Genomic DNA, 12,493 nt, shown 5'->3' with positions numbered 1-12,493 from the left:
TAATTAGATATGTTAAGTAATTTGTTATCCTGGCTGTTGTATCTGTGGCTAAATGATAAGCTGCATTGTCCTAGTCAGGCAGACTGTGCCAAGATCATTTAATACTTTGTGAGGATCATGAACTTGTATTTCTACGCAATCTTGCTTAACTAATCTATGTGAGTGGAATACAGATGTACAATACAATTTAACAATGAAAGGATGACTGGAGATAGGCAGTGAGAGGCTCGCAAGAACATTTATTAAAACAATCTATCTAGTATGTGTAATACCCAAACTGCTGCATATGCTGACATGTATCTAGAAATTTGTGCTCAGCACTTTTTAAAGGGTAATTTGGTGAACAGCCCACTTGGGTGTGGACCAATCCAGCTGTGTAAGATGAAGCGTCCAATGGACAAAATAGTTAGAACCTGAAGCTTAGATGGAGGTATAAAAAGTTTGATGTTCAGTTTTGAGTGTAGGGCTTACATTTTTATGATTGCCTTCATCAGTTTAGAAAGCCGTTTTAGCTGTTAATATGCATGTAAATATGTTCCACCATCTAATGTTAAAGGTTATTTTGTATTGTCATTGTTTTTTTTTTTCATTTATTTTTTTTACGTTGGGTCTATGAACATATGTACTGACATGTTTTTATTTGGCATTGTGGCAAAATTGCACCAAAACATAAATATTACTAATTGATGTAGCACTGACGCAAAGCCAGTTATTATTAGGTTGTGGCAAAAGCAGGAATGCTCAACGGAAAAGCACAACATAGGACTAGCAACAGCACTAACTGCATTGAGGTATCACATGCTATATACCCAGTGAAAGTCGGAGTATAGTCTCACTAGGCATGTGGTGTCACAACAATTAATCCACAGTGCTGCAGTGGAAAAAAACACTGAAGCCATTAATTCAATTCTTTGGAAGGTCTACAATTCAGGACAAGGAAGCAGGTTGCACCTAGCATAATAACGGGTTAACACTTTAGGGAGTAACATCTTCAGGACTAACATCTTTGGGGCTAATAATGTGTTAAAACCTTTAGGGAGTAACCCATTCGGGGCTCTATAAAATGCATCAGAAGACCGGGCACACTTTAATATGTAGAGCCCCTTGATGGGCCTCTACCCAGTTCGGTTAGGGACCCAGTGGACTTCTCCATTTTGTTTTTTTTTATTATTAATTTTAAAAGAGATCATTTGTTGGCATTCTCAATGTGAGGGAGCCCATTGTCACTCTAATTATGTGCTGGGATTAGAGTAACTGTATATTCTTCTCTGGGTCTCACAAACTTCCGGCAGATCTTTTTTTTTAAGTGTTACTGTTTGCAGCAATAATTACACAGTCAGGCTAGTTATTTTCCCAGTGTAGTGCGTTGCTTTTAGTTAGAGTGGGAATACAGATGCACTGTATGAGCTCAGTTATACTCAGAAACCAGCCTGCAAACTGACTTCTGAATGTAACTGATTTGAACAGCAGTGTAGCTCTTTACGCCACTTAGGGTAATGATGTGTATATTTAGATGGTTTTCTGTTGATATGGTGCTTTTTGAGCAAGCCTCTGGCTCATAACCTAGGCATGCTCGCTAGGACTATAATGGATGTTGTATATTTTGATGCAGGTGAGTGTATTTTTTTCAGGTTATTATTGGTTTGAGTTATAGTTAAAGTCCTGGAGATATTGCATATATAAAAGAAAAACTACTGAATGAACTTTATTATTAAATTGTTGTCTAACCATCTGTTGGAAAGAGTCATACCTTACAAGTAGTTACCATAGCTTGTCACCTCTTGTAATAAAAACACTAAAATCCTTTCATTATTCACTCAAAACATATCTGATTTTGGATATAGATGTATTTAAAAGAAAGTGGCCTATTCTGTACATCATGGCTGGTGCCAAATTTGTTTCTGAGTAGATGATATTCAGACACAAATCTGACCATCATGAGCTTAGGTATTAACTACAGAGAGCTTGGCTCCAGTTAAACTCAGCAAGATCCATCAGCCATTCAGGGAATTGGGTGGATTTTTATCTCAGGGTTTCCCAGAGTTTTAGCTACCCAACCTGCTCAGGGAATTGTTCCAAAAATATTTTATCCTCTTCATTTTTGAGTTCTTTTGTTAATAACATTTAGTAAACATTTGAAAACTATATTTTTAGCTTGCACAAAAACACAGGACATAATGAGTATTTAGTGCCTACATTGCTGTTCACAGATATTTTAACAGTATGCAGCATGGAAATGTATAGAATTAATATATCGAATTTCTTTGATCAGCCCTTACCGTAACAGCTAGTGGATAGTGTGTATGTTAAGTAATTCATGTTAAGACAAAATACATGGCATGGAAACAGATGTTACAAAAACAGAGAAGAAACATGATTCAATCATCCTGCTAATAGGTTTGTGTAAAGAACTTGAAGGCAGTATTGGAAAGGAAGCTTCTTCAAAATGCCACCAAGATGTAAAATAATGTCATTCTGTAATATGCAAATACATTATGTCCCAGGTGTCTTTCCTCTCAAACCCCCTTTCCCTACATTTACAATATTTGAACTGACATGTCTATGTGGAGACATATATTTCTCTTCTGGTTGAAGACTTACTTGCATTTGAGTGGTGGAGAGGTAAGTGGAACTTGATGGACTAAATTCAGTTTTGTAGTTTTGTAAAGCAAACAATTTAAGGTTAAAGGGACACTCAATGAAGTGGTCTGGGTGCCAGGTCCCTCAGGTTTTAACCCTGCAGATGCCAGCATAGTAGTTTCAGAGAAACTGCTATGTTTGCATTGCAGGGTTAAGCCAGCCTCTGTTGGCTGTCTTCTGGACAGCCACAAGAGGCGCATCTGTGACGCTGGAGGCATATTATGCCTCCATCACGCAGAGCATACATAGGAAAGCATTGAGAAATGCTTTCCTATTGACAGCTTGAATGCACGCGCAGCGCTTGCCGCGCATGCGCGTTCGGCTCCGCTGATGTCGGCAGAGGGAGCTGACGTCGACGGGGGAGAAGAGGTCACCAGCGCTGGAATAAGGTAAGCTGCTGAAGGGGTTTTAACCCCTTCAGCGCCATGGGAGGGGGACCCTGATGGTGGGGGCACCCTCAGGGCACTATAGTGTCAGTAAAACCGATTTGCTTTCCTAACACTATAGTGATCCTTTAAGCATTATAGCACCCACTGTAGTGGTCATGGTGATAGCAGGCGACTGGCTTCATCCACAAATTGCGTTTTAAACCAATTTTAAGTTATTTATCACAAACTAGATGACGTCAATTTCCCTATTTCTAATGCTGTCATGAAGCAAATATTTTGGATTATTAAAATCTGGACCCGGATTTTAACAATCTCGGTCCGAATTTCAACTGTCCGCATCATTCAGTCCATTCAGATTCCAATTCTGGCTCATTTGGAGTCGAAATCCAGACACAGTTAAACAGTGTGAACAATGTCCAGGTTTGGCAGTCTGAACTGGCCCATGTAGAAACGGATGATTTTACCCCATCTGGTATGTAGCCACTCAGAATTTAGTGAATAACCCTGCTATTGTTAGTACCACCTTTAAATTCTATAATATATATTAAAACTTTCGGCAGCTGCTAATTACAGGCTGTTAAATGTTACATTTGTAATTCTCGTAATCGCTAATAATAGCGACTGCTAAGTTACAGATTACTGACTAGTCGCTAAAGGATTGGGAGAAGCATGGAAACTAGCCCATAATTGGTTTCTGATTAAGTAATGACTTGTGCTGAATTGTAGATTGATCTATAGAATGTCACCTCAACTATTTTGTCCTTACCTTAGACGTACTTTTTCAATTTAACAGTAATAGATGTTCCATATATTTACTCCAAACTATTGAGATACATTCTTTTGGTTTCCAGGATGATTTCTGTGTATTTAGCTCTTTACCACATAGTAGCACCTGTTTATGCCTAGTTAATCTCCCCCTTTCATAGTTTTTTTTCACCAGGCTGGCTAACCTGTAACATAAGCCTAGTGAGCTATAAAGGTAGCTGAGATTACTGTGTGGTTCTATGCATTACAGCTGCAGCATTCCAATTAAAAGATGAACAGCTGGATGTAATTATTTTATAAATCAGGTAAATAAAATCCGCTAGACCACTATGGTGCCATGACGGTTTCAATTTTAAAGGGACACTATAGTCACTGGAGCAACTACAGCTTATTGTATTTATTCTGGTGAGTAGAATCATTCCATTCAGGCTTTTTGCAGTAAACACGGTCTTTTCAGAGAAAATGCAGTGTTTACATTACAGCCCTGGGATACATCCACTGGCCACTCCTCAGATGGCTGCTGGAGGTGCTGGTGCAGTGCTGCACAATGAGAAGCACTGCCATTCAGTGTCTCCACCCTCTAGGGGAGCTGAACTTTCCTCATAGAGATGCATTGATTCAATGGATCTCTATGAGGATATGCTGATTGGCCAGGGTTGTGTTTGACTTGTGCTGGCTGTGCCCGTCTCAGCCAATCCATTGTGATTGGCTCACAAAATCACTTCTGATGATGTCAGCTGTAAGCAGCACAGATCAGGGGCAGAGGCAGCAGTGGCAGACTTGAATACAATTAAGATTTTTACTATATTTAGTAGGGCAGGGGGGCTGGATGGTGGTTTTAACACTATAGAGTCAGGAATACATGTTTGTTCCATTATATGTAGATGCCTTCCACTATGTTCATGAGTTTTAATTTTTCTTTGTCAATCCTTGAACAATTTTTAATCTGGAGCTTGCCGTCATACTTGACTCTTCTTTGATCGTATGCCTGCTATCAGGTAATCCAGTCTGATTCCACATGGCTACATCAAATGTTTGAGTTCAGATGACATGGTGCACACCTCAGTGGCCAGCTGTCTCTTATATCCTCTATCCCAGGATCAGGGATTTCTGTTCAACCCTGCTTAACTAAACTTTTTAACAGAATTTAAATACTAACTAATAAATTAACCGATTACAGAGAGGAACCTTTGAGTTTGATAAAAAAAGATAAAACTATCAAAAGCTAAAATAGAAATAAAAAATACATTCACATCTGAGCATGTGTTCCAAAACTTGGTAGTCTCAATTCATATTTAACACAAATGGATTTATTAATTGATTAGCCCATCTCAGAGACTAACTCTAGATCTTTGTCCATCCTGCAGCTGTCTCCCCCTAATCTTCTACTCTTATGATGGTTGAATAGTGGTATTATCCATATTGTACAAGTTTAACTTTATTACCATCTAGCAGTAAACAACTTCCATTCCTCCAGACCAAGTATTCTCTCCTCAATAAAGAGTTGTCTACTTACCTTAGCATCACATGTATTTTGCTTTTTATACTCTAACTACATTGGATACTCCTAAGTTATTGCATTTTCAGAAACTCTGTTTGGGCTATACGTGTACAGCCAAAGAATTCTCACTTTGTTAAATGCAGTTGATACAACTTTCCTTAGCATCAACATTACAGTATAACAATAAATCGGATGCTGAGTTAGGTTAGGTGTTCCAGCAAAATAATGGCATAGAACCATTTCGACACGACAGTGGTGAATCTCTGAACATTAATATTTGGGAAATGCACCGTAAATTGATCGTTCATTGATACATGGTGCTGTAGCATTTAGCACATATTTCCTCTTCATTTTCATTACTACGCTAGCAGTGTTGCAATGATACTGGACATTCCGGGCTCATATTCAAGTTCTCATTGCTCAATCCACAGATTTTACTTTTCCCCCGGGAGCTTGGAAATCTCCAGTACACTGTTTGGGAAAAAGTGGTAAACACCCAATCCTTTTTCAGTTCTAATGGTAGTAATGAGGCTATGAGTAAAGTGTATACAGATATGCCTCATTAGATGTTGTGGTTTCTTGCCAATTATTAAAAATGATAGAACCACATCCACCAAATATGTCCAACTTTTTTCATAGCAGGCATTAGTCAATGCCTCCTTCTTATTAAAATTATAGACTTCCCTGTTTTTTCTATTTATACTGCTGATCCAACATGTACAGCTAATGTCCCCCACAGGTCCCAAAAAATAAAGCAACCAATCAGAGAGTTATGAGTCAAATTACACAGCATGGGAAAATTCCAATGAACTGTCCCAAGCTGTGTAAAATGACACAGAGCACTCTGATTGATTGGATTTCAAGCCAACCAATCAGAGTGCTGTGACAGATAAATGTAGAGACTTACCTGTCAGTCTCTTCATTTACCTGTCAGAGCACTCTGATAGGTTGGCTCAAACCAACCAATCAGAGCACTCTAAGCCTAATTGCAGGGCGTGGAAAGGCTTTCCCTGCGGAGCTCATTCTGCATGGAGCCCTCCATGCGTGAAGATGGATTATTTTTCTACAATCAAGAAAAAACATTTTTGTAACGGTATGCGGTATAACCGTCCACGACATCCGTTGGTATCTTCAGGAAATCCACAGTCAGAGTAGGAAGCAAGGCAATATTCCCAATCCTCCCAATAACCGGACGAAACACAGTTTGGGAGTCAACTAACTCGGTTTATTCACAAGCAGCGTATTTATACAGTTCCCCATGCAAGGGGTTTCCACACAGATCATTCAGGGGATTTCTCCCAACATGCATTGTGACTTTCCCAACAGGCATTGCGACACGAGAGGGATACTCCCACTAAAATGGACGATTAAGTGGATTATCCCCTCGTGTAGCAAAACCGACAATTGACTCTAAAATCCATAATTCACATAATATTCGGTACTTTGGAATAATCGAACGTTCGGTAGATAGCTGGGGTCGGAGCGCACACTTTGTGAGAATACCGCTCTGATCCCAGCTGAATTGACCGAACGCCGCACATAATACATTTAAACATGAAAGTTGGTTTAAAAGTACCGAATAAGTACGGGACATATAATGTACCGAACGCGGAGCTCCCGAACGCTCTGGAAACTCGGATCATCGAGTAGCCGTTTTCAAGTCCAGGCTCTCGACGACCGAACACCGCTGCAGAGACAAAGGATCCAAGATGGCCGACCGCCGCATGGTCGGTAGTGGATCGACGGCCACCTAGGAGAGCCCTTAATTACCGATTGCAACAATGTTGCAATCGGTTACTTGGTACCACACGACTTGGGAGTGTGTGGTCGACCTGGGGAGCCCGTATTCGTACGGCGAATGGCCAGGATAGCCGTGTTTTCGTCGTATGAATGCTGGTACGCTGGCAGCGTACGGCTGCCAGCGTGCGAACGGCCATAGCACAATACATACACATTTAACGGAACACATCATACAGTCAGCCTACGGACAACCTATACTGCATATAGTCCAGAAGTGGCTAGATTTGCCACAATGCTCCCCCAGAACCAAGCCGGCATACACAGTCTGATCCCAACGGATCGGCTTGGGGATGTCCGGGAGAGTACTCACAGATCACTTTTCGAGTCCAGTCTGTCTGGATAACCCGTCAGCGTTACCGTTTTGTTTTCCGGGCCGATAGTGAATGGTAAAGTCAAAGGGCTGCAGCGCCAAACTCCAGCGCAGCAGCCGGGCATTGTCCCCAGATACACGGTTCAGCCACACTAACGGGTTGTGATCTGTGAGTAAGGAAAAAGGTTGTCCGTACAAATATGGCTGTAACTTTTTGAGGGCCCACACCACGGCCAGGCATTCTTTCTCGATGGCAGCATAGCTCACTTCACGCGGTAGTAACTTGCGGCTTAGGTAAGCTACGGGGTGTTCTCCGCCATCGGCTCCCACTTGGCTCAGTACTGCTCCCAATCCAAACATTGAAGCGTCTGTGTGAACAAGAAATCTTTTAGTTGGATCAGGAGCAGTCAACACAGGGGCATTAGTTAGAGCCGTTTTGAGTTGCTGGAATGCCTGCTCACACTCTGGGGCCCAGACAACCTGTCGGGGAAGGTTCTTTTTAGTCAAGTCCGTCAGGGGTTTGGCCAGGGTGCTATAGTCTGGAACAAACTTCCGGTAGTAGCCGGCCGTCCCTAAAAACGCCAGCACCTGAGTCTTAGTCCTGGGGGTAGGCCACTTTGCTACGGCCTCAATCTTGGCTGGCTCGGGTCTCTGCTGCCCACACCCTACTCGGTGTCCCAGATACTGCACCTCAGCCATACCTATGTGGCACTTGCTAGGCTTTAACGTTAACCCAGCCTCCCCAATACGATCTAGGATCGCCCCTATGTGGTGTAGGTGGTCCTCCCAGGTCTGGCTAAAGATGGCTATGTCATCTAGATAGGCACAGGCATACTCTTGGAACCCGTCCAGTAGCCGATCTACCATCCGCTGAAAGGTAGCCGGAGCGTTTTTCATTCCGAAGGGCATGACCTTGAAATGGTACAGGCCAAACGGAGTGACAAACGCCGACTTGGGGACGGCGTCATCGGCTAGTGGAATTTGCCAGTATCCCTTACACAAATCAATGGTAGTGAGATACTGGCCCCGTGCCATCTTATCTAACAGCTCGTCTATCCGGGGCATCGGGTAGGCATCAGACACCGTTTTGTCATTTAGCCTCCGGTAGTCGACACAGAACCGAGTGGTGCCATCCTTTTTCGGTACTAGGACTACCGGCGATGCCCAGGGGCTATCGGAGGGTTCGATAACCCCTAGCTGTAACATCTCATCTAGCTCGGCTTTCATATGGGTACGGACGGATTCCGGAACCCTATATGGAGCCTGTCTCATAGGTAGCTGTCCCAGGGTGTCTACTCGGTGAGTGGCTAGCGGAGTGTAACCAGGTAAATTGGAGAAGGTAGCCCCTTTGGCTTCGATCAGCGCTTGTACCTGGGCACGCTCATGGGCGCTTAGCCGCTCCCCCAGCTGAACTCCCTGGGAGGGCTCTATCGGTGCCTCGGGTTCTAGTAGGTCAGGTAAGGGTAGGTTCTCCTGATCCTCTAAGGAGGAGGCGCAGATGGCCGTCACATCCTCGATCCTCTCATGGTAGGGTTTGAGCAGGTTCACGTGGAGCATGCGTCTCTTCCCTACCCCTGAGCAGGGGCCGATCACATAGGTAGTGTCGCATCGCTGCTCCACTACCTGGTATGGGCCTTGCCAGATGGCCTGCAGCTTGTCTGTGCGGACAGGTTTTAAAATTAAAACCTTCTGTCCCACCTGAAAGCTGCGGTCTCGGGCTCCTCTATCGTACCAGCGTCGCTGTCGTTGCTGGGCCGCCTGGAGGTTGGTGTGTACAGCCTGAGTGAGCGCCTCCAGACGGTCCCTGAATTCCAGGACGTATGATAATGATAGGGGTCTCGTTGGTAGTACTCTCTCCCTCCCAATGTTCCCTAATTAAGTTCAAGGGTCCCCGCACCCTCCTCCCAAATAGTAATTCAAACGGGGAGAATCCGGTCGACTCCTGGGGAACCTCTCTATAAGCAAAGAGTAGGTGAGGTAGAAACCTCTCCCAGTCTTTGTGGGTCTCCCCGAACGTCCGAAGCATCTGCTTCAGTGTCCCGTTGAACCTCTCACATAACCCATTGGACTGGGGGTGGTAGGCGGAATTAACTATTGGCTTAATGCCACATACCTTCCACATATGTTGAGTAACTTCGGCCGTAAACTGGGTACCTCGGTCCGAGATTATCTCTTGGGGGAACCCTACCCGGGAAAACACTTTCATTAATGCCTCCGCTACGGTCTCGGCATGTATATTAGTGAGGGCCACAGCTTCGGGGTACCTGGTGGCGTAATCCACTACAGTCAGAATGTACCTTTTGCCAGAGGGACTGGGTTTTGGCAGGGGCCCTACGATATCTACCGCTACGCGGCTGAAGGGCTCTGCGATAATGGGTAGGGGACATAGCTTGGCCTTGTGGCGATCCCCTCGTTTACCTACTCTCTGACATACGTCGCAAGAGGTGCAATACTGGCGCACATCCTGCGAGATGCCGGGCCAGAAGAAGGCATGCGTTAAGCGGTACCGGGTACGGGTCATCCCTAGGTGTCCTGACAAGGGAATGTCATGAGCAATTCTAAGCAGCTCCTGTCTATACTTTTGCGGTACCACTAGCTGCTTGTTAGTCAGGGTGACAGACCCCCCCACATCTTTAGTCGTGACACGGTATAACAACTCCTTCTCCCAGATGTACCGCTCCCCCTCTAGCCCGGTTTGGTCTGTTTGTGCCCGGTCCCTATATACTTGGAGGGTGGGATCGGTCTGGACTTCGGTCGCAAAGGTAGTCGGGGTATCCCAGGACATGGGGGTCGGTTGGGGAGCATGGTCTCTTACCTGAGCCTCAGAGTGTATCGGTGTAGCCGTGGTGCGAGCCTGTTGCCGGGTGGTTACGGGGTGTGCCTCCTGATAGGGAGTCTGGGGAATAAAAGCGGAAGTCATTTGGCCTAAGTCATTCCCCAGCACAACATCTGCAGGTAAATTTTGCATAAGCCCTACTTCCACAGTCCCCTCTCCCACACCCCAATCCAAGTGTACTATGGCAGTCGGTAGCCGGTATACTGCTCCCCCGGCCACCCGTACTGCCACTGACCCGCCAGTGTGGGTTGCGCCCGGGACCAAATGTGGTGCAACCAAAGTCAAAGTGGCTCCCGAATCCCTGAGCCCTTGTACCTCCTTGCCCTCTAGGGTTACTAGCTGCCGATGATGTTGTCGGTTGTCGGTGGCTCGGACCGACATTACTTCGTGGAGCACCCCTAGCGGCTCCTCAACTTGAGCGCTCAGCAATTCTTGGGTGACGGGGGCTACCTGGTAATGGTGTGCAGCAGCCCTTGGTGCCAAATTTTGTCGCACCTGATTCCAAGCCTGCCGGCTCCGGTTTTGGGTGCACTCCCGAGAAATGTGTCCCCACTGCTTGCAGGTGTGACACTGAATGTTAGCCCGGCCGTTGTATCGGGAGGGGGCGGTGGAGTATTCAGTGCTGGCCTGTGCAGGGGTACGGTGGGGCCGGTAGGAGTAAAATTATGGGGTGGCCCGGTAATCCGAGGGAGGGCCTTATTCTGTGATCCGTGATGCCTCCGGGCATCAAAATGCTGATCCGCCAATCTAGCGGCTTCGGGTAGGGTGAGGGGTTTACGGTCTCTCACCCATTCTTGTGCGTCTGGGGACAAGCCATTAAAAAACTGCTCCAGTAGCATAAGCTGTCGTAACTCCTCCATATTAGTGGCGTTGCTGGCCTGTATCCATCCTTGCGATGCTTGATCCAGCTTGTGTGCCCACTCTGCGTGAGAATCTTTCTCCGGTTTGCGCAAGCCCCTGAACTTGCGCCGGTATGCTTCTGGGGGAAATAGCATACCTCTCCAAGATCGCCCTCTTTACTTTAGGGTAATCTTTGCTGTCCTCTCGAGGTACAGCACGGTAGGCTTCAGCTGCCCTACCCGATAATTTACCGGCCAGCAGCGGTACCCATACTGCGGGTTCCAGATCGTGCAAATCGCACAGCCGCTCAAAATCCTGTAAGTACCCATCGATTTCGTCCTTTTCTTCACAAAACGCTTTAAAGGCGTGATGTGGGACTTTGGGCTTTATTTGTCCATAGGTGGAGGCAGTAACAGACTCTGCCCTAGGTGGGGTTGCTGGTGGGTTGGTTGCCAGCAGATAGTCCTGTACATCCGATATCATCACGGTCAGCATTTCCAACGATACTGGTTGCGGCAGAAACTCCAACCTGGTTCGTAGCTCTTTTTGGAATGGGGTCTCTTCCTTGGCTGGTGGAGGTGTAGCGCTGCGGGCTCTGTCTCCCTCCATTAGTTCAGCGATCAGCACAGCCTTAGATTTGTTGCTGGCTATCTTGCCCCTGGCTTCCAGTAGCTCTTTTAAAGTCTGTCGTTTCAGTATGGTGTAGTCAATCTCCATACGAATTGCCCTTGCTTTCCTTGTTCGGTAGTTCCAGTTTACACGAACGCTGCTTTTTCGGCTGTAAGGTTCGGATCCCGTCGCTTGCCACCAATTGTAACGGTATGCGGTATAACCGTCCACGACATCCGTTGGTATCTTCAGGAAATCCACAGTCAGAGTAGGAAGCAAGGCAATATTCCCAATCCTCCCAATAACCGGACGAAACACAGTTTGGGAGTCAACTAACTCGGTTTATTCACAAGCAGCGTATTTATACAGTTCCCCATGCAAGGGGTTTCCACACAGATCATTCAGGGGATTTCTCCCAACATGCATTGTGACTTTCCCAACAGGCATTGCGACACGAGAGGGATACTCCCACTAAAATGGACGATTAAGTGGATTATCCCCTCGTGTAGCAAAACCGACAATTGACTCTAAAATCCATAATTCACATAATATTCGGTACTTTGGAATAATCGAACGTTCGGTAGATAGCTGGGGTCGGAGCGCACACTTTGTGAGAATACCGCTCTGATCCCAGCTGAATTGACCGAACGCCGCACATAATACATTTAAACATGAAAGTTGGTTTAAAAGTACCGAATAAGTACGGGACATATAATGTACCGAACGCGGAGCTCCCGAACGCTCTGGAAACCCAGCGGGGCTCGGATCATCGAGTAGCCGTTTTCAAGTCCAGGCTCTCGACG

The 12,493-nt window shown here is 45.6% G+C and overlaps 1 protein-coding gene across 1 annotated transcript in view; it reads right to left on the bottom strand.

The window, feature by feature from the left end:
- The window catches only part of NXPH4 (neurexophilin 4), a 237,671-nt gene that overhangs the window by 67,336 nt on the left and 157,842 nt on the right, over nt 1–12,493 (bottom strand). The gene's annotated exons all lie outside the window — the stretch shown is intronic.

The sequence above is a fragment of the Pelobates fuscus genome, chromosome 1 (assembly GCF_036172605.1).
Source record: "Pelobates fuscus isolate aPelFus1 chromosome 1, aPelFus1.pri, whole genome shotgun sequence".
NCBI lineage: Eukaryota > Metazoa > Chordata > Amphibia > Anura > Pelobatidae > Pelobates > Pelobates fuscus.
Note: the sequence above shows the minus strand (reverse complement) of the source record. Positions and strands in the feature narration are given on the sequence as shown.